The 23118-nt window shown below is 43.3% G+C and overlaps 1 long non-coding RNA gene across 1 annotated transcript; it reads left to right on the plus strand.

Annotated features, from left to right (window-relative positions):
• Positions 1–11506: 11506 nt before the first annotated feature.
• Positions 11507–19413, plus strand: LOC310697935. Its single transcript, XR_014521256.1, has 4 exons — positions 11507–13552; positions 15092–15185; positions 18568–18775; positions 19082–19413. It is a non-coding gene; the product is annotated as an uncharacterized lncRNA (long non-coding RNA).
• The last annotated feature ends 3705 nt before the right edge of the window (positions 19414–23118 follow it).

The following is a 23118-nucleotide window of genomic DNA, read 5'->3' on the forward strand; positions in this document are numbered from 1 at the left end:
CAGATGACACACAGCTCTACCTCTCCTTTAAATCAGAACCAGTGAAGGTGGTGAAGGTCCTGTGTGAGTGCCTGGAGGCGGTTGGAGGATGGATGGTGGCTAACAGATTGAGGTTGAATCCTGACAAGACAGAAGTACTGTTTTTGGGGGACAGGGAGCGGGTTGGTGTGGGGGATTCCCTGGTCTTGAATGGGGTAACTGTGCCCCTGAAGGACCAGGTGCGCAGCCTGGGAGTCATTTTGGACTCACAGCTGTCCATGGAGGCGCAGGTTAACTCTGTGTCCAGGGCAGCTGTCTACCAGCTCCACCTGGTACGCAGGCTAAGACCCTACCTGCCCGCGAACTGTCTCGCCAGAGTGGTGCATGCTCTGGTTATCTCACGCTTGGACTACTGTCCATGGAGGCGCAGGTTAACTCTGTGTCCAGGGCAGCTGTCTACCAGCTCCACCTGGTACGCAGGCTAAGACCCTACCTGCCCGCGAACTGTCTCGCCAGAGTGGTGCATGCTCTGGTTATCTCACGCTTGGACTACTGCAACACGCTCTACGTGGGGCTACCTTTGAAGGTGACCTGGAAACTGCAATTAATCCAGAATGCGGCAGCTAGACTGGTGACTGGGAGTGGCCGCCTGGACCACATAACACCGGTTCTGAGAGATCTGCATTGGCTCCCAGTACGTTTCTGAGCACGATTCAAAGTGTTGGTGCTGACCTTTAAAGCCCTAAATGGCCTCAGTCCTGTATACCTGAAGGAGCATCTCCACCCCCATCGTTCAGCCTGGACACTGAGATCCAGCGCCGAGGGCCTTCTGGCGGTTCCCTCATTGCGAGAAGTGAGGCTACAGGGAACCAGATAGAGGGCCTTCTCGGTAGTGGCGCCCGCCCTGTGGAACGCCTTCCCATCAGATGTCAAAGAGATAAATAATTACCTGACATTCAGAAGACATCTTAAGGCAGCCCTGTTCAGGGAAGTTTTTAATATGTAACACTGTACTGTTTTTAACACTGATTGGGAGCTGCCCAGTGTGGCTGGGGAAACTCAGCCAGATGGGCGGGGTATAAATAATAAATTATTATTATTATTATTATTATTATTATTATTATTATTATTATTATTATATATCTTGTCTGCCCTGAACCTTCTAACATTCAGCTTCATCAAATACTCCTGAGTATCCAATTATGGCAAAGAGACGAAAAGTTTCCTCTTTTCACTTTCTCCACACCTTTTTTACACACCTTTATAATGTCTAGTCCCATGGACTGCAAGAAGATCAAACCTATCCATTCTTAAGGAAATCAGCCCTGAGTGCTCACTGGAAGGACAGATCCTGAAACTGAGGCTTCAATACTTTGGCCACATCATGAGAAGAGAAGACTCCCTAGAAAAGACCCTGATGTTGGGAAAGATGGAGGGCACAAGGAGAAGGAGACGACAAAGGACGAGATGGTTGGACAGTGTTCTCAAAGCTACCAGCATGAGTTTGACCAAACTGTGGGAGGCAGTGGAAGACAGGAGTGCCTGGCGTGCTATGGTCCATGGGGTCACGAAGAGTCGGACACGACTAAACGACTAAACAACAACAACAACAACAAAAATAATGTCTACCCTTACTTGTCTCTTCTCTGAACTAAAAGGCTCTTCGTATTGATTGATTGGGTTGTGCTGCTCTTCATTCTTATCCTGCTTGCATTATATTGGTTTCCCTACCCATTAAATTAAGATGAACCCCCCTGAAGAAATTAGGGCTAGGGACTCAAGTTCCCAAACCCTTCTTTAAAGCTTAAATATATGTAAAATACTTAACAAGATGATAAATATTTATTGCTTGTAGCGATAGGCCACCACAAGTAGTGAAATAATTACAGTGCCCATTCACGGTGTTGATGATAACTCACACATCCTGATAAGAAAATTAACACCTGTGGTAGGATAAAAACCCATTCACACATGTCATTCTTGCTTGTTGTCTCTCTCCCTCTGCATTCTGCCATTCTTCTAGGCTTTACATTTTTGGCATTACGACAACTACTACTAACAACAACAACAACAACAACAACAACAACAACAATTTATTATTTATATGTTCATTTGACTGTTGCCCTAGCCACTCTGGGCGGCATCCAACAAATTATAAAACCACAGTGAAATATCAAACTTCTCTAAACAGGGTTGGCTTCAGATGCTTTCTAAAAGTCAGATAGTGTTTATTGCCTTGACATCTGCTGGGAGGGTGTTCCACAGGGCAGGTGCATCTAGCAAGAAGGCCCTGGGCCTGGTTCTCTGTAACCTCACTTCTCGCAATAAGGGAATCCTCAGAAGGCCCTTGGAGCTGGATCTAAGTGTCCAAGATGAATGATGGAGGTGGCGATGCTCCTTCAGGTATACAAAGCTGAAACACTGGCACACTTTCTCATCACTCCCCCCCCCCCCCGACAAAAGGCACAAGCTTTGAAATGGGCAGGAAGCACAGTACATGCTGGTATGCTTCCTCAGACTTGCTACATGAGTAGCTGTGGCATGAACTTGTGAAAAAGGTAGGGAAATTGCTCCTGCTATTTTTGTGGTTGAGAGGGCCGCAGATTTTTTCTTTCTTTCTGGGATCAAATAATACAGAAGTAAAAAATAAGAGCTAAACTCAAAGTTTTCCAGAAATGGCTTCTATGTCATATGAAAGCTAATATATGATGCAGAAAATAACAGTTAGGGAAACATCAGGAAAATTAAATAAAGTGCAGTATGAATTCAGCCACAGTTGGGACATCACGTTGAAAAACAGTATTTTTCCCCATCACTACCTTGGGATCTTATTGTGAAGAGGGAGTAATCTACAACAAAGCTAGAGTAGATGGGCCAATGGTTTGATCCAGGAGGGCTCTTATTATGTACTGCAAACCTTCTACAACACAAATAGTTAACATGATGCCCTCTGGAGGTTGTTGGATTACACATTCCATTATATTTGACAATTGGTCATATCTAGCTGGGGTTGATGGAAGGTTCAACATAACCATGGTGCCTACCCCTGTTCTCGGTCTTTATTTGTTTTTGCAGAATCTTCACAGTACAAATTATAGTGAATAAGTACAATAATAATTTTAGCTGGTAATGGAAACTTGTTAAACCAACACATATTTAACTAAATATTAGAATCCACTTCCTAACTGTAAGACTGTAAGATGGGCCCTCCTTTGAAGGTTAAATGACCACCTGTCAGGGATACTGTAATTTCAAGATTCTGGCACTGAGCAGGGGTCATGCGGACTAAATGAACTCCCAAATCCCCTCCAACTCTAAAATTCCATGGGTTGGATTCAGTGGCGTAGCGTGGGGGGTGCCAGGGGTGCCGGCCGCACCGGGCGCAACATTTGGGGGGGGCGCGTTTGGCCGGCCCTCCTGGAGGAAGCAGGAACCCCACTGTCCTCGGACCTCCTCCGAAGCCTGGCGGTGGGGCGGAGAGACCTTCTCCCCGCGCCAGCCTTCGGAAGGCTGTCCTGAAGACTTGTGGTGGGAGCAGTGGCATAGCGTGGGGGGTGCAGGGGGGCCTGCTGCACCTGGCGCAACATCTGGGGGGGGGGCGCGGAAGAGACTCGAGTGCTAAAATCCACAGGTTAGGGGGCGCAAATTACTTGCCTTGCCCCGGGTGCTGAGAACCCACGCTACGCCACTGGTTGGATTAATAGTTGTGCTTGAATACAGCAATGGGGGACCTGCAGCTCTCCAGATAATAACTCCCATCAATTCCAACAAGCAGTGATGAGGGGTGGTGGGAGCTGTACTTCAACAACACCTGGAGGGCTGCAGGTTCCTCACTCCTTTATTCCCATTGAAACCAATGGGACATAAGCTAATTATGACTAAGTTGCCACTTTAATTTCAATAGGAATAGAGCTTAACTAATTTCTGTCTGTATCCAATCCTTTGGTTCCAACACTAAGATGGACGGTCTGATAAATCTACTTAATCCATTGCCCTTCTGCATTTCAGAAATCAGGTTTAAGAATGGCTGGCCACATTTGGATAATATAGGATATTAACACTCTGCAAGGATAACTGACAAGCAGATTGGTGTCAAATCACGTATGCATGAGGTGGAGGATATTGAAGTTGACAGTGCTTGATAATTTACAACTTTCACCTTCAGCATCTCATAATTTACATCACAATCACTGAAGAGAAACCTGGAGTCAAATAAAATTGATGGGATTAGAGCCCATGTGTGATGTCCCTGAAACTTTGAGACTGCAATCTTATAGTTAGTCACCTGGACGTATAGGTCTGATTGAACTCAATGGGACTTATTTCTGAGTAGGCATATATAGGGTTGTGCCTCAGAATGCTCATTTTGAACATGTGGATGGAACTTTCCCATGATCCCTGCTGAATGTGGGCAAGCTTTATCTCCTAGCTGTCAATCTCTGTGATATTTCGTGGTATAGTTTACTTAATACAGGGGTGGGAAATCTTTTTCAGCCCTTTTTTCTGGGCAAAACTCCTGAGAGACACATGACAGTGGCGAGCAAAAGTGGGTGGGGCAATTGATGTAAATGTTAACTTTATACACAAGTGTAAGTCAGTAACTGTATATTACAACACACTGAACTTCTGGTTTGGGGGGTTGTGTCCTACCAGGTGTTTCTCCAACTATGCTTTCAGTTAATACCCAAGGATAAGGATAAAAAACCTGTGGTCCTCCATACATTGTTGTACTATAGCTCCCTTCTTGTTGTTGTTTTGTTGTTTAGTTGTGTCCAGCCCTTCATGACCCCATGGACCAAAGCATGCCAGGCACTCCTGTCTTCCACTGCCTCCCGCAGTTTGGTCAAACTCATGCTGGTAGCTTCAAGAACACCGTCCAACCATCTCGTCCTCTGTTGTCACCTTCTCCTGGTGCCCTCAATCTTTCCCGACATCAGGGTCTTTTCCAGGGAGTCTTCTCGTGAGGTGGCCAATGTATCAGCCTCAGCTTCACGATCTGTCCTTCCAATGAGCACTCAGGGCTGATTTCCTTAAGAATGGATAGGTTTGATCTTCTTGCAGTCCATGGGACTCTCAAGAGTCTCCTCCAGCACCATAATTCAAAAGCATCAATTCTTCAGCGATCAGCCTTCTTTATGGTCCAGCTCTCACTTCCATACATCACTACTGGGAAAACCGTAGCTTTAACTATACGGACCTTTGTCAGCAAGGTGATGTCTCTGCTTTTTAAGATGCTGTCTAGGTTTGTCATCGCTTTTCTCCCAAGAAGCAGGCGTCTTTTAATTTTGTGACTGCTGTTACCATCTGCAGTGATCATGGAGCCCAATAAAGTAAAATCTCTCACTGCCTCCATTTCTTCCCCTTCTGTTTGCCAGGAGGTGATGGGACCAGTGGCCATGATTTTAGTTTTTTTGATGCTGAGCTTCAGACCATATTTTACGCTCTCCTCTTTCACCCTCATTAAGAGTTTATTTAATTCCTCCTCAATTTCTACCATCAAAGGGTAGCTCCCTAACCTTGGCCATTTTTCATGCTAGCTGTCACACATGTTAGCTGTGGAGTCCAAGAACATTTGAACACAGCTTGCTCATCTCTAACCTACAACCATCCTTGTTCTGAGTTCCAGCTGGGCTACCACTAGGAGGTTTGGGAGGTTTGGATTGTGCATGCAAGTTTCATTCACAACCCAAACCATAACAGTCAGCGGTGGCATTTTCTATGTAGCAGACTTTGCTTCTAGACACTTAAGAACATAGGAGGCTGGTGGATCAGGCCAATTGCCCATCTAGTCCAGCATCCTGTTCTCCCAGTGCCCAGCCAGCTGCCTATGGGAAGCCCACAGGCAGGACTAGAATACAACAGCATTCGACACACTTACAATTTCCTACAACTGCAAACTGATCTGACTGTGGAGCTACAACATAGCCATTGTGGTTTGTAGCCTATGCTAATCTTATCCTACATTCACTTGCCTAATCCTCTTTTAAAGCCATACAAGTTGGTAGCTGTCACTACTGCCAGCCTCTTCCGTCAGCTCAGTGGAATATCCCTTTCCTTTTCAGGCTGCAGAAGTTCAGCTGGACATGCGTGCAAACAGCCATAATGGTTATCCTCTACCTCCACAGTCAGAGGCAGCAATGCTTCCAAATACCAGTTGCTGGAAAGCATGGGAGGGGAGCATGCTCTCGTGCTCATGTCCTGCTCACTGGTTACCCACAGGCGTCTGGTTGGCCACTTTGAGAAAAGATTGCTGGACTAGACGGGCCATTCACCAGATCAAGAAGGGTCTTCCCATGTTCTTGTGTTATGTTAGCATGATGATTTAGAGCAGGAATGTCCAACAGGTAGATCGTGATCTACCAGTAGATCACTGGACGTCTGCAGTAGATCACTGATAGATCATTGGCTCCTCCCAAAGAAGCTGAACAACTGTGGCTCCCCTTAAAAAAGCTCAACATTTTCCCTCCTCCCTGAAAAAACGCAACAACTTTGATCTGAACACCCAAAAAGGAGGTAGATCACTGCCAGTTTTTAACTCCCTGAGTAGATCGTAGTCTCTTGGGAGCTGGCCATCCCTGATTTAGAGTATAGTTAGGTACTGAATTATTGTCTTCATTTTCCTGGTTGTAAAGCTAGTGCTTCAGTCCCAGTTTCTAACATTCCTTTTAGACTACATTACCTGTTATGTTATGGAACTGTGGCTTTTTGATCGATATACTGCCATTTCAGGGTACATTTCATTCGTGGCAGTGTGACACAGCAGACATCCTTGGACAGGTCCCTCCCCCATGTGCTTATGCACTTCTTGCCCCCCCCCCATTATCCATCCATAAAAACAGGGAGGGAAAACTGTGTGCCAGCATATTACCCCCAATTTCATCCCATGATTGTCTTGATGAAATGGGTTGCAAACAGATTTTGCCTCCAGAAAAAACCAACACAGAAATGAGTGCTAAACTTCTGCTTGATTCCTCTAGATTTCCGGAAGAGGCTTCTACATCATGTGAAAGATCTCATAAAATAAAATAAAAAATCAGGTAGCAAAATGTTAGGAAAGCAGAATAAAGTGCTGTCTTGATGCAGCCTTAAAGGTAAAAGGTAAAGGTACCCCTGCCCGTACGGGCCAGTCTTGCCAGACTCTAGGGTTGTGCGCTCATCTCACTCTATAGGCCGGGAGCCAGCGCTGTCCGCAGACACTTCCGGGTCACGTGGCCAGCGTGACAAGCTGCATCTGGCGAGCCAGCGCAGCACACGGAACGCCGTTTACCTTCCCGCTGGTAAGCGGTCCCTATTTATCTACTTGCACCCGAGGGTGCTTTCGAACTGCTAGGTTGGCAGGCTCTGGGATGCAGCCTTAGATTCTGTTAACTATGGACCACTGAGCTGCATACACCACAGACAAAAATAGTACTTGCAAATAATAATAATAATAATAATAATAATAATAATAATAATAATAATAATAATAATAATTAAAAAAAAATCTGTACAGAGTTCAGTATTCTTGGGGGAGGGGGAATAAAGCAAAAGGCAAATAAATTTCCTGAGACAAAGCATATGAAATACACTTACAGATGTTCCTCTACATTACCAAAAAGAGGGAGTGGGTGGGTGGAGGGAGGGAGGGAGGGAAATTCCCTGAGCTAAAATGAAAATTGATTTTTTGGGGGGATGGTGGGGCGGGGGGGGGGGCGGGGGAAGAGTCTGAAGGATATGAGTGGATCATCATAATTGGCTCAACATGTGCCACAAGCTCCAGGCTACTTCAACTTCTTTTCTTAGCTGACAGATTTCTTTTGGAATTTCTCTCAAACGAAATACAAATGGGTTGATTGCAATATGTGAAACAGTTGACCATCATATCCTCGACAGTGAACCCTCTCCACGGGGGAATTTCAGGACCCATTGTCATATTCATAACAGCCATTCTAATCCACAGAACCCACCCCAAAAAAATGCACCCAGGAGCAGCTTGAAAGGTGTGTGTGTGTGTGTGTGTGTAAAATCAGGCTATTTTACTGTAAGATGACACCATCTGCAAGAAAATCTTTAATAATAAAAAAAGAAGAAAGGAAAGAAAATGCTGGGAGTAAAAAGTTGAATATCCGCTCGTTAAAGGGGTGTCAAAATGAGAGATCTTATCTGCTAATCCTTAAATGCAAATTACTCAGGGAAATTTAACAAGAAACAATTTATGTTCCCAACTGCCTTTGTAGGGATAATAAAGAAAGAACATCCTATACCATTTAGTTTCATTTTAAGAATGAATACCTTGAGCATTAATTCACTTACTGAAATGACTACTGTAAGTGATGCATAATTGAGAGCCAGTGTGGTGAAGTGAGTGTTTGCCTAGAATTAGGGAGACCCAGCTTCAAATATCTACTCAGCTGTGAAACTCACAGCGTGAGCTTCGGCCAGTCTCAGCCTAACCTACCTCACTGGGTTGAAGTGTGAGGGTAAAATGGGAGAGGTGGAAATAAAACATAAACCAGCTGGAGTTCTTTAGGAGGAAAGGCTCTTGTGAGCTACAGCCTGGCAGGAGCTGGCTGCAAATAATAGAATAGACACTGGCAGGGCGAGGTCTGCTTCCAATTAACCTCCATCTCCAAGACCCACCCTGTGATGTTCACTGGGGATCACCCTATCACATCACTATGGGCCTCCTCTTGGTCTCAGGTTTAGGCCCCGAAATCTCAGGTCCTGGGATGCTCCTGACCCGGCAACTCTAGTTGCAAGTGACTTTTGAAATTTTCCATTATTTTAGATGTTGCTTGCTACATGGTTTGTATGATGAAGAATTGGAATGGGGAGGGCAGGCTGCTGTCTGAGAAATATAATTCCAAAACCCCTTGGGCAAGACAGAACTACTTGCATAGCCCTCTGGATTGTGGCCCACCTCATCAATCAAAAGATAACTAGCTAATGCTTTTAAGAAAGCGTGGTGAGCAAATCGTAGGCTTGTTTCACTTAGAGACTAGGAAGGAGGGATTGAAAAAGACTATGCATCTTCTGAAGTTGAAGCTTCAAGATCTTTATCTCAGTTTGGTGGGAGAGGAATTCTATTTTGCTGGGAACCCAATGAGATTTTCATTCTTGCCTAATCAGGAAAATATGTCAGTTGTGCTCTGAGCCTCTCTAAAACAATGGCAGATTACACTGAGGCATTTTGCCCACTGGATGGGAAATGGATGCAGGGATATTGCCTTAATTTCTGATGAAGCTAATTACAACCCTAGTTTTGTGCTGTTAAACAGACACAAGTCTGGCAGGGGAGTGGAGTGGGGGAAGGAAAGCTGGAAATCTTGCTTAAATGAGCTGATATGGGTTTAGGGTGGCCGTGTGTCCTACTTTACAGAAGACAGTCCTCTGTTTGCAGGGCTGTCCAAGTCTGATTTAAAGATGAAGAACTTGGAGAAAAAAGAGCAGACTGTGTAGGTACTTGGGTGATCCAGTAAGTCTTCCCTGCTATGGATTGTATTTCTGTTTAAATTATACCTCATAGAATCAAAGAATTGTAGAGTTTTGAAGGTACCCCAAGGGTCATCAAGTCCATCGCCCAGCAAAGCTGGAATCTTTTGCCCAACATGGGGCTTGGACCCAAGACCCTGAGATTAAGAGTTTCATGCTGTACCAACTGAGCCTTGAGGCACACAAATCTGTATCTGCAAATTTAATTTAATTTTTTATTTCATGAAATTTACAATGTTGCTTGTTTGCAGAAAAACCTCAAAGCAAGATAAAACAATAAAATTAACACTAAAAAAAATTTACAACCACAATTTAAAGCATACAGAAGGTTAAAACTGCAATAAAATAGACTAAAACAAATTAAAACTCCTACAAACTTTCTGAACATCTGGGTAGGCTTGCCAAAATTTGCAGTTGTACTTGAATATGCAAAGTTGTATTCTCTTTTATGGTGATGTATACATAAGTGGCCATGCTAACTGGGTCTTGCATCTTGACTTTTAGAAGACATCTGAAGGCATCCCTGTTTAGGGAAGTTTTTAATGTCTGAAGTTTTATTCTGTTTAATATTTTGTTGGGAGCTGCCCAGAGTGGCTGGGGAAACCCTGCCAGATGGGCGGGCTATAAATAATAAATTATTATTATTATACTTACTATTATTACTATTAGGTTTGAGTTCATGAGACTCTCCCCTCCCCCCAGTGAGTTGAAGGTAGAATGAAAAAGTTATCATTGCCTGAAGTAGACGCTCATCGTGCTATCATATCCAGGAAGCAGTTTTGCGGTTTTCATAGGGCTCTGTAAATTTACAAAAAATCTGCCTCAGGGAAGGCAACTGAGGGACAAAGGAAATTAATGTTTGTCATGGAAACAATGCCTTTATTATAGCTCAAAACTACATGTGACCTACAGTTGTCTGTGCATTTGCTCTGATTTTTTTTAAATAAAAGTAACAGCATTAGAGGCAGCAAATTTTAGCGGAAGATTCAAGGGAGAATAAGAGTTGCATAACATTCCCCCCTTATTATCTGTCTACTCTAGGACTGAGTGACCTTTCCAGCCCATGGGCCATGTTGGAAGACATTGCCTTTGAAGTTTGCATTTCTAAGTGGGTTTTTTATTTTATTTAAACAGCTGTAGAGGCATACAAATGCATGACTACCAGGGATCCTAATTTGAATTTGACCTGCAAGGCTGTTTGTTTCAAGCCATACCCACCTGATCTTCACACCTGACATTATATATGATGTCATGTGTGGGGCAGGTAAAGACATTGCTACCTGCCCAAAGTAGGGTTTGCTGATATCTCTGGTCACTTTTGCCCATATGGTTTGATTTCAAAATGTGTAAACAAAGGAAAATTACTCACTCACAGTGGCTCAGGGAGATCAAACCCCAATTTACTGACTCAGTTCAGTTCTCCACCCCTGGCCTTCTCAAACATCAGCCTGCCCACATGCTAAGCTAATCTTCATAGGCTCGCCTATGGCACTTTCAAGGTTAGGGATGAGCATTTAGCAATTGGAAAAATGGCTTCCTGGCTGTGGCAGCTCACTTGTGCAATGCTCTCTCCCTAGAGGCTCAGTTTGATGTTTTATTTTCTGCACCAGGTAACAAACATTTTTTAAAAACACAACAACAACAGGTATTTCACCCTTGGACAAGATGGTTTTAATATCACAAATTCATGCTGATTTATTCTGTTGTTTCCTCTGCTTTAGTCTGGGGTCCTTCATCCACCTTTTGTTCCTACCCTGCACTCAACTCTCACCTGTGGCTTCTAGAAGCTATCAGAAGGCAATAGTGGCCACACCCCAGGAATGGCTTCAATTGGCTGGCTAAACCAGGTGAGGGTAGCCAATAGGTCTCAAACTCTTGGTGAGTTAGAGAACTTGTCTATCCAGTACATGTGAAGTACGGGAGCCAACCTGGGCCCTTGGTTATGGGTGCCTAGCGTGCATGACATCATGGTGTCATGTTACGATGTGATGTCATGATGTCAAGTATGACGCCCCCCAGCCTTGGAACCTGACTTCCAGTGGCACCAGAAGTCAGATTCTGAGGTCTCAGAAGGCCTTGGAAGTTGCATGGGGGCCCTGCAGTGTGGGTGATGAGTCCCCACAACAAAAATTTTGTGGGTGCTCAGGCACCCATAGCCACCCATAGTTGGCACCCCTGATGTGATGGCAGGCATTGAGCCAGTTACTGCTGCAAAGTGCAAGGGTACAAGTTTGTGCCCTGCAAGAAGATGCTTGCTTCACTGAGACAGGCAAGGAGCGATGCCCAGCAGATCGTCAGCCAATGTGCCAGTGACTACTGGCTAAAGCTGTGTCAAAGCATTCAACTTACTGCTGACAGTGGCAACACTTGCAAAATGTACAAAGGCATGAAGAAAAGCCTTTGGGCCAATAGTCAGGAAAACTGCACTGCTGAGAACTGCTCTGAGAGACAACCACAGACTGCAGCAAGCAGATGAAGCGATGGGCAGAGCACTATCAAGAACTGTACTCGTGGGAATACATGGCCGCTGACACAGCAGTCAACAGTGTCCAGACTGTGGGTCTTGGGAGAGCTGGATGTCCCTTCCTGTCTTGATAAGCTGAAGAACGCCATCAAGTCTCAGGCATGTGGTAAAGCCCCAGGACAGGAAGGAATCCTAACAGAAGTGCTGAAAGCCAACTTCAATTCCTCCCTCATGACGCACATCCTACAAGAAAACATGTCTTTCCCTGTTTCAGTCACTACAGCTGCAGCAGGTGCTGCAGCTTTCCAGTGGTTTGACTTAACCATTGAGGGTCTGCTCTTTCATTGTCTCCCAAGGCGGACAGACGCCAACAACTCCATTGTTTATCTCTGTTTTCAGATGTTATTCTCTCTGTTTCCTTCCATAGTGTAAGCCATCCTTGAAATATTTATATTGAATGTTGGACTATACATTTTATAAAACAATGAAACATACAAATCAACAAGGTGATACGATAAAGACATATGGTCTGCTGTGGTGTGCTAACTCATTCCACTGCCATTGTATTATACAGGTGTTGCAGGTTTTCATAGCACTTTCTAAACCTGCCACACCTCCAGGGCCACTCCACCCATGAGGCAAGGTGAGGCAATTGCCTCAGGATGGCAGGCTCTGGATAGCTTGGAAAGACTGCCTGGTCCTCCTCCACTGCACACCCACAGTCTGCACACCCACTGCCACCACTGGAAGGCAGAGGGCAGACACACATCAGCGGGTGTGCAGTGGGCATGGAGCTGTTGCACGGAGGAGGTGGTGGTGTGCAAATGCACCTGCTACAGGAGATGGGTGCATAACAACAGGTGCACAGTCAAGAAGGAGGTGGGGAGGGAGGGAAAGGTGGCATTTTTGGTTTTGCCTCTAGTGGGCCATCCAGGGCCAGTCCTGCAAACCTCTTTGTCTACAGGCATTGAAAATGAGTGTGTATGCCATAGGCAATGTTGTCTCTCCTATCCCACTTTCCTCTTCCTCTTAATAACTCTTGTCAGTTTCGGCCCCCACTAACATTTTAAGGGACCTGGGGGATATCCCAAAATCTTTAAAGGGTTTCATTGGCTATCTGTATTATGCCACATCCCATTTCTACAGAAGGATTTGTCAGGGAGGGGGGCAGAAAAAGAAGTATCAAGTGTTTAATGTGTTGTTGATTTTTCAGGGGTGCCTATGCATAAGTTAAAAGGGCATTAAGATGCTAAATCAGAACAGCAGAGAGCACGAGACACCTGTCTCTACAAGCAAAGAAAAGCAGATGCAGAGAGAGCTGGAAATTTCTGCCCAAATGGGAATAGCTGGAAGAACCAAGACACTGAGATAGGTATTGCCTATGAGATGAGTCCATGAATAAATTGACTGGAATTCATATGGATGTTAATTTGTGACATCCCAATAAAGGCACTGTGCTACCCAGCTTAGAACCAGATTCTCTACTGTTTGTACCACCAAAGGCCCCGTGCAAAGGGGAGGCATGCCGTTGGTTCAAGATGGGGTGTGAACACAACAAGGAGCAATCCTCCTAGTAATAAGAATCAACTAAACCCTGGAAGCCAATTCAATGCTACTTACTGATCAGCTGGTGTTAAGGTATGTTGTACTCCTATAGTTTCTTTTGTCAGGTGTGAGAGAATTTGCAGACAAATACAACAGGGAACCTTGTACTCAGGAGCAAAGGGTAGCCCCTAGGTCTCTTTAACAAATGAATTAAATACATAAACATATAATCCCTTTTGACTTCCACCCCCATTGTGAATCTTAATGTAATGATTTCCCCCTCCACATCTCTTTCATAACTCTATTTTTATAAATCCTTTGTCAATCCATAGTTCGAAATTTTACAAGTTTTCTGTCAATCCTACCAATGCATGTAATTGTTTACAACGGCTTTTCAAATAAATTATAAACATTCCCCATTCTTTATTAAAGACCTCCTCTTCCTGATTTCTAATTCTTCCTATAAGCTTTGCCATCTCTGCATAGTTCATCAATTTTGTCTGCCACACTTATTTCCATTTCTGGGCTAACAGAGTCCGTGCAGCTGTGGTTGCATACATAAATAGTTTTGTCTGGTCCTTTGGGATCTCTGGTTCTATAATGCCTGAAAGAAAAGCTTCTGGTTTCTTAGGAAAAGTTATTTTCAACATTTCTTTCAGTTCATTATGTCATTTCCCAGAAGTCTTTTATCATCTTACATGGCCACCACATATGATAAAAAGTACCCTCTTTTTCTTTCCATTTCCAGCACATTTTAGACTTTGATTTGTATATCTATATGGCCCTCAAAAATGTCTCCAGGCCACACTCCTCATGGGGGTGCTTGGCCCCCTGCTCCCTCTCTGATGCTTCCCATGCTAATCATTCAACCACTTCATTTTTAACTGTATTTCTTCAAGCATTTTGGTGTTTGCCTCCCAGGGCTTCTGTGCCCAGGATATAACCAATAACACAGTTGGTAGAGCACAAGACTCCTAATCCTGGGGTCATGAGTTTGAGCCCTACATTGGGCAAAAGATTCCTGCATTGCAGGGGGTTGGACAAAATGACCCTTATGGTCCCTTCCATCTATACAATTCTATGATTCTGTGAAGCAAATCTTTTCCATTAATTATATGGTGCCACCCCTTAGTTCCAGTGTCCTTCTGCAGCTCAGCTTACAACCAACCCTAGGAACAGGCAGCTGATGCATTCATTCATTTATATCTTGCCTTTTTCCCTGACAGGGACTTAAGGCAGCTTACAGGTGAACTGCTTATTGCTCAGGCAGGCCTTTGAAAACAAAGGTGCAGGCAATGCTTACCGCTGGGCTGCTGACAGGGCAAACTGTAATTTCTTATTCTAAATGTGTTCTGATGTATTTCAGTTACTGTTTATCATAGAATCATAGAACCAGAAGAGTTGGAAGGAACCCCAAGGGTCATCTAGTTCAGCTCCCTGCGATGCAGGAATCACAGCTAAAGGATCTCTATGACTAGTTTATTTTTTATTACTTTGCATTTTATAATGTTAATTTTAAATGGCGTTAGCTGCCTTGAATCCCAGCTTGGGAGAAAAGCGGGATATAAATTCAATAAATAATAATAAATGTGCATTCATGAGCTGTGTTCATGTTCTCATCCCCAAATGCAGCTCCCTAGCATTCCACCTCTCATTTGGAAGGCAGGTTAACCTTCACCACCCAACCTGAGCCTTGCTGCTCCCATCTCTCTCATCTAGGAGCAAGGTAACAACAATTACTGTGGTTTCTTCAGCAACCTCTGTCTGTGGAATGGATTCCTCCTCTCCCTACAGCCCTGCACCTCCAAATCTGCTACAGGGGGTTGTGGGGTCCTCGAGAGCTAATTTGTGGGATTCTGTGGGAGGAGGAGAGGAAGGGCAAGTCCCATGGCTTGAGCAGAAGTCTGCTTGCGTGGCATTGGATATAACCCAATAAAGAACATAACACACAGTGGATATCAACAAACCTACTCTAAAAATTAACAGTCGGTTCTAACAGTGCAATCCTGCTTGTCTACTCAGGGGGAAGCCCCATTGAGTTCAATGGCATTTACTCCCGTGAAACTACTGAAGGCCGCATACAGTATACTGCTAGAATGGGAGACGAAAGATGAAGAGGTAAAATCAGTCATGATCAAATGGGCACAAGATATAGGTCATAATATTATGATGGAAGATTGGGAAAGGTTATGGAAAACTGATTTAAAATTTACAGATTGTTCTTTGTTGAAAGAAAATTATATGAAGATGATGTATAGATGGTATATGACACCAGTGCAGTTAGGAAAAATGTATAAAACAAGCTCAAATATGTGTTGGAAGTGTAAAGAAAAGGAGGGGACATTTTACCATATCTGGTGGGACTGTAATGAAATTTAAAAATTTTGGGAAATCATATACAATGAATTGAAGAAAATGTTCCATCTAGCATTTGTTTAAAAACCTGAAGCATTTCTGTTAGGGATTGTAGGAAAAGACCTGCCAAAGAATTTGAAAAACATCTTCATGTATGCGACAACAGCCGCGAGAGTCTTAATAGCACAAAGATGGAAGACTGAGGAAATCCCGACTAAAGAATTATGGCAAGAGAAACTGATGGACTATGCAGAATTGGCAAAATTGACACATAAGCCATGGGACAAGGATAACTGTGACTTTAAAGATGAATGGGAACCTTGTACAAAGTATTTAAAGACGCAACAAAGTGAATTGGACTCCTTGGCAGGTTTTGAATAAACACTCACAAACGTTTTATTGATAATAACTACCATAGTTAGACAAATCAAGGATATATACAATTTTGTAACATGCAGAGAATAGCATTTATAGAGAAACCGGAGAGTGGAACTGAGGGAAGTCGGGGTGGGTGGGAAGGGGGGGTTGTTTTATGGGAGGGAGGGGGGAGAAAAATGGGGGGTGGTTAAGGATGATATGTTTTAAGATAATATGTTTTGTTTAAATTCCTAATAATTTTTTTTAAAAAAACAACAACAATGACATTTACTCCCAAGTAAATTGGTATAGAGGCTCAGCCTAAATGAGAAAATTTGGGCAATAGGTGCATACTCCTTGTGAAAGCTTGGTTTGATGATAGAAACTATTGTATAACATACAACAAGTTTTAAAAAGGCAGGTGCTCACTTGGTGACAGTAAAAGGGATCTGTCTTAGGAATCTATGATTTTGTTTCTCATTACAAGGGTGCCCCCAAAAACAAAATATCATTGCACCAGGTGACGGCACTTGTGACACTATCATTGCTGTGATTGTGTGTCTTGGGAGAAGAGCTCATCAAACTGGAATGGGGCTGTTCTGAAATTGCAATGTCAGTGTCATGCTTGAAAAATGTCTATTCATTACAAATCAGAATAATTATTGATGACAGACTGGAATAGGTGGGAGACATCTCATTAAACACAGCTATTGGGAAATGTAGGGGTACGCCTGTTTGCCCCTTTAAAAACTCTACATTTTTAAGGAAACAATCCAACTATCAGTTTATGCATGGAAGAATCCCTAGACTTCAACCATTATCCCAGTCTGCATCTGTATTGGAATCAATTTTAACTGCTTTTTATGTATAGAATTGTTGTTAAATGTTAGTATTGTTTTTATGTTTTTTATGTTTGGAATTGTTTTAAATAGTTTTTTAAATTTAAAACCACACACCTTTTTTCTTTTCTTTTTTGTGCTTTATGACTGTATCTTGTTTTAATTGATTTTCTAATTGCATATATTATTGTCATAAGCTGCCTAGCAACTTTTGGTAAAGGGCTTAAGGCATATTTTTAAAACTATTGACCTAACTCTATGACCTCTATCTGTAGACCAGCCTTCACCAGCTTGTGCCTTCCAGATGTTTTTGGACAGCCATCAGTTCCATGGCTATTCATGGGACATTTTGTGTACCTGGAACAGCCTTCCCAAACCTTGTGTTCTCCAGATGTTTTTGGACAGCTGTGCTGGCTAGGGTTGATGGGAGTTGTAGTCCAAAATGTTTGGAAGTACTAGGGCAAAGATCAGAGGGCAGGATCAGATTTAATGGGCATGCATTGATTTTTGTTCAACAGTAGGATAAATATACTGATAGTAAGAGCAGTTTGACAATGGAGCCAATTATATGATTGGTTCCATGAGCCCCATGTTGGGCAAAAAGTTGCCTGCATTTGCAGGGGATGGGACAAGATGATCTACGTGGTCCCATCTAACTCTTCCATTCTGTGATTCTTTGATAGTGGGGTGGTGGATACTTTCTCATTGGAGAGCTTCAAGCAGAATTTGGGAAGCTATCTGTAGTTGTGGATTGGGCAGGGGTTGGGATAGATGACTCACAGGGATCCCCCCCCCAACTCTTTAATTCTATAATGTGGATATTCAGGGCTTATGTTATGTGCTGCAGTGTTGGTGTTGGTGTTACATTATGTTAGTTTATGGTTCACCTTTCATATAGATTTCTTTTCTTTTTAAAAAAATAAAATTCAAAATTAAAACAAAACATATTATCCAGAAACATATCATCCTTATTTCACCCCCCCCCTCTTTTTTCCTCCCTCCCCCCACCCTCCCGCACAAAACCCACCCACCCCCACCCCCGGCTTCCCTCAGTTCCAGTCTTTGGTTTCTCTGTGAATGCTGTTTTCTGCATGTTACAAAGGTGTATAGATCCTCAAACTATTTAGCTGATTATTATCAATAAAGAGTTTGTGAATGTTTATTCAAAGCCAGCCAAGGAGTCCAGTTCGCTTTGTGGCATCTTCAGATACTTTGTAAAGGGTTCCCATTCATCTTTAAAGTCACAGTTATCCTTGTCCCGTAGCTTACCGTATATGTCAGTTTTGCCAGTTCTGCATAGTCCATCAATTTTCTTGCCATGATTCTTTAGTTGGGGTACCTTTCATATAGATTTCAAGGCAATTTGCAAGCATACAATAAAAACAATTTAAAATAGGCTTAAAACAATAGAAAATAGCAAGTAAACTAAAAACAACACAAGATAAACATCAAAGGCAGAGGCCTTTTCATCCTATTGGGAAAGTTTGTTGAAACAAATATATATATTTAGTTGTTTCTGGAAAGTACAGATAGCAAGCCCCTATCATATCTCAACAGGGATGCTGATCCACAAAACAGGGGCCGTCACAGTGAAAGCCCTGCAGTGAGCTGCTGTGGAGCAGGCTACTGATATTTCAAGAACTCCAAGGAGAGGCTCTCTTGCAGAACATTATATCCCCATTGACTGGGGATATAAGGGGATACTGAACTGTGCAAAACCTGGAGGATGGTCAACAGCATGATCCAGTTCCAGTACACATCATGGGTAAAGATTCCATCCATGCCCTGGTTTGAGGGTGCTTGTAGGTTTGCAGTAGCAGCTAGGATTGATTGATTGATTTGCTTTTATATATAACCTATATATATATATATAACCTTTAAATCTTAAGCTTCTGCTAAAAAATGGGAACTGAGGCAGCCATGGCTTCTCCTGTCCATTTCCCCTGACCCAGGCCTTCTCACCTGCTCCTCTCCCTGGCCTACTGCATTATGCACCTGCAGCACTATTTAATACAACAGGTGGGGAGCAAAAGGAGTGGAAGCCACAGTTCCCTCTGTCTTGATTCCACAGCACTGTGAAAGGTAAAGACAGAAACTGCAGCTGGCAACCCTTGGTGGCATCCCCAGATGCCTGAGAGATAACAGCAACCTGGAGGATGTCCATGGCATGGAAGCAAACATAATTAGGAACCCTGGTGAGAATAACGTTAAGAGAGAAGGCTGAATGAGTGAATCTGTGATGCTTGCCGGGGGATAATGATATTAGTGGACAAATATTTGAAGACTGGAAAAGCCAAGGAGGGCATAAAATAATTCTGCAGAGTATAATTAGGGTAATATTTAATTAAGAATACTGAAATTAAGAATGAGGGCATTAAAAAAACAACCCAGATGACTCTGAAAGCTAAATTTGCTGTTTTATTTCTCTGTCAAATTAGTTATTGCCAAATCAGTTGTAAAAAATCAGGCGTGTACAGTGTAGTGGACTAGGATTTTGGAGACCCAGGTTCAAATCCTCAATCAAATTGCTATCTTCACAGGGTTGCTGTGGAGATAAAATGGGGAGAGGGAAAACATTATGTTCTTGAGCTCCTTGGAGCATGGGTGAAAACACATTTGTTTGCCTCAAAAACCACTGGGCTTTTGTAAGCATCCTTTGCAAGTGCTCACTGGGGTCTTTGTAAGTGTCATCTCTAACTTTCCTCAGGATCTAGGAACATTATGGGCATCGGTAATGGCCCCTGTGGTGGTAGAGCTGCCTTCCCAACACCAATGTAGCTGCTGCTTACCTGAATGAAGATGAGGCACAGTGTTGGTAGGATCCACGCGGTGTGGGTGCGTCAACAGAGGTGCCATATTGTAGTAGCCCGAAGTCTTGGGTGCAGTGGAGGATGCTGCCATGCCACTAGTGCTGAAGGAAGAGTCAGTTGCCAGTTCAGTTGCTTCCTGCAAGCTGAATGGGATATGCAATGTCTTGTCCTTCATCTCAGGCAGTAAAATGCCTTGGGATGGGTATATGTCCTGGTGGGAGGAAAATTCAGTATACCAGCTCCACCAGTGGTTTCCTTTCTTCCCTGGTTTTTCAGGTGTGTCCCTGATCCACTCTGCTCTGCCAGCTTTTCACCTCTGTTGAAGTTGGAGCTCTGACATCAGTGAGGCTAGGGTCACAGAGGTTTCCAACGGTGCTGGGGAGGAGACTATCCACCCTGTTCTACGACCCTTGGACCATCAAGGACAATAAACCTGCAAGACAAGACAATGGAAAACATACACACAAATGCTTAACAGAATGTGTCCACTCAATGAACACAGAAAGGCTTCATATAGTTTATGAATTTTCCTGCTAGGCCTGATCTGCATGGCAACAACTGTGAGATGAAGAAGACACTCAGACACCCTTCAAACAGAAAAACCTCATGGAGTATGTGCAGTTCAAAGAATTATTTTCATAGTAATTTCTTGTATCTTGAATACATCTGGCTGGATGCAGTGTCCCTGCCTTCTATAATTAAAGGCCAACATCCCAGTGTTGCATAAGCACTCAAAAATAATACTTCCAAATCCCAGATGGTTTCCCCCAGACTCTTCTTCACAACCTGTCTATTGAAATCCCTAACCTGCCTAGTAAAATCAGTGGATACAAGGAGGAAGCATGGAGAAAGGTAATGCACCATAAGGAGCTGGTAAGGGTAGTGTGATCCAAGACCTTGGACAGCTCCCAGAGGCAGCAGGAAGTTGATGCAGTTCTGAGGCTCCACACATAGATGTGCATAAATAAATTTCAGATTCTGCTTTGTTTAAGAAAAATATCTTCAACAGGATGGAATTTGGAGAGATGTGTCAGGCAGAGGGGTGATTAGCCATTTCCATACCTGCCACATACGCATCCCCCAACTCCATGTGTGTTTGCTCTCACAAGCACCCCTTTCCTACCACTACTTCTCCATTCAAAACCAGGTTTCTGCATGGCACATGTTGCAGTAAACCCCCCTAAGTCCTAAATCTGGCTGAGTTACCTCCCAAGACAGACAGTTGGAGTTGGATAGGGTTAATGAGACAACAGAGCTGCTGGGGACTGCCTTAAAAGGCCTTGGCAATATGGACAAGTATCTCCTCTTTTTTTCCAGGAAATTACAGGTAGAAAATATCTGCACACTTCTCTGGAAGATGAGAGTCAATTTGGTAAAAGGTCATGCTGCTTTCTACCTTTCACTGCTCTTCCAGCTCTTGGCTGGGGATGTCGCAATTAGGTGTCAGAGTGCAGTTTCAGAGTGTAAACAGAACAGAGTGCAGTCTGAGGCAGAGAAAGACACAGAGAGATGAGTTTAGGCTCTTCAGGCATTTTGTCTGTCTCCCTAGAGATCTGGTATGAGGGCTTGGACTGCCTGTTGGAGCATTTAAACCTCCACCTATGCACCTCACTGCTCAGAGAAGTGGGGTGAGCTTAACAATATATATGTTTGTAGACAGCATAATATCCAATGGCTAATGAGTTTTGTAGTTCAGTCATGCTGCACAAAGCAGTACCTCTTTCTTTTCTTAAACTGACTGCCTAGTTACTTTTCCTGATGATCTTGAGGTATTATACTACAGCTAATGTTTCATTTATCCCACTTATGGTTCAGCTTATTAGTCATTTATCAGACCTTGGAGTCTCCATGTGACTTACAAAATTTTAAAGGCATAGAACAAGGTCAAAAAAATAGCAATGTATTGCAATAGTAACCATACAATAACCTATAAAGCTGACCCAATAAACAGTAGCAAACCTTCAGCAGCAGAAAATATACCAACAATAAACAGCAAAATAGTTCAAGACTGGTATGCCTCATGGACTGCTTCTTCCCATATGATCCAACCTAGACCCTGCAATCATCATTTGAGGTCCTTCTTCATGTGCCTCCTCCATCAGAGGTCCGGAGGGGAACAACATGAGAATATGCCTTTCTGTGGTGGCTCCCTGCTTGTGGAATGCTTTCCTCAAGGAAGCTCACCTAGCACCTTCATTACACACCCTTAGGCACCAGGCAAAAACATCCATCTTCTCCCAGGCCTCTGGCAAATTAAACAATTTGTGGCATTTTAAACTGTGCTTGGGGGTTATTGTTTTTTGTGTTACTATGGTATGTATTTTTTAGTTTTTATATTACAAACTGCTCTGTGATTCTCAGGTGAAGGTTGGTATAGAAACTTCATTAGTTAATTATCTATAATCTGCCAAATGCCTGGGAGAAGACAAAGGCTTTTGCCTGGTGCTGAAAGGGTGTTAGCGATGGCAGCAGGCCAGCCTCGTCAGGGAGAGCACTTCCAAAAGCAGGGAGCCACAACTCAAAAGGCCCATTCTCTTGTCACCAGCCTCCAAACCTCCCTCAGAGAGGGCAGCTGGAGGAGGACCTCAGTTGAAGATTGAAGGGTCTGGGAGAGAAGCTGAGTCGTGAGCCATACAGGGCTTTGTAGTTCAAAGCCAGTATTTAGAATTTGGCTCAGAAGTGGAAGGACCCCAAGAGAGAGGCAGGGAAGTGAAGATCTCCCAAGGTGAGAGACTGGGAGAAGGGAAAGCTTCCAGGTGAGAACTGGGAGGGTCCACTGCTTTTTGTGCATGGCAAGGGTTAAAAGCTACCTTTGAGAGAGGACTCTGCATTTCCTTTTCAGTTTCATTCTCTGTTTTTGTTTTTGTTTGGGTTGGTTTCTTTTATCTTATTGTATTATGGAAAAGCTTTAATAAAATCTTATGAAAAAAGAATTGTACAAACAGCTGGCGCTGCTACGTTAGGATCAGTGCCACGTGATCAGCTCACGCCACCTCTCTGTAAACTTGTTTTCAAATGAACAGGCTTTTAACTACTTTAAACCCTTCCAGTTCCCCAATCATTCTAGTAGCTCCCTTCTGTATCTTCTTCATATGCTCTATACTTGTGATGGCCAGAATTTCACTTCCTGGTTTCTGCTGCCTCCAAGTCCCTTTGTTTGACATGCTTCTGATTTATTGGATTTGTAAAGGTGACCTTAAATATCTCAATGGTAATAATTCCTTCAAGTGTTTGAATCAGCAAATACTGTTACGTTCATATTTTGCATTATATACTGTAGGCTGTTTTAATCTGTGTA

The sequence above is a fragment of the Podarcis liolepis genome (assembly GCF_965112155.1).
Source record: "Podarcis liolepis genome assembly, chromosome: Z".
Taxonomy (NCBI): domain Eukaryota; kingdom Metazoa; phylum Chordata; class Lepidosauria; order Squamata; family Lacertidae; genus Podarcis; species Podarcis liolepis.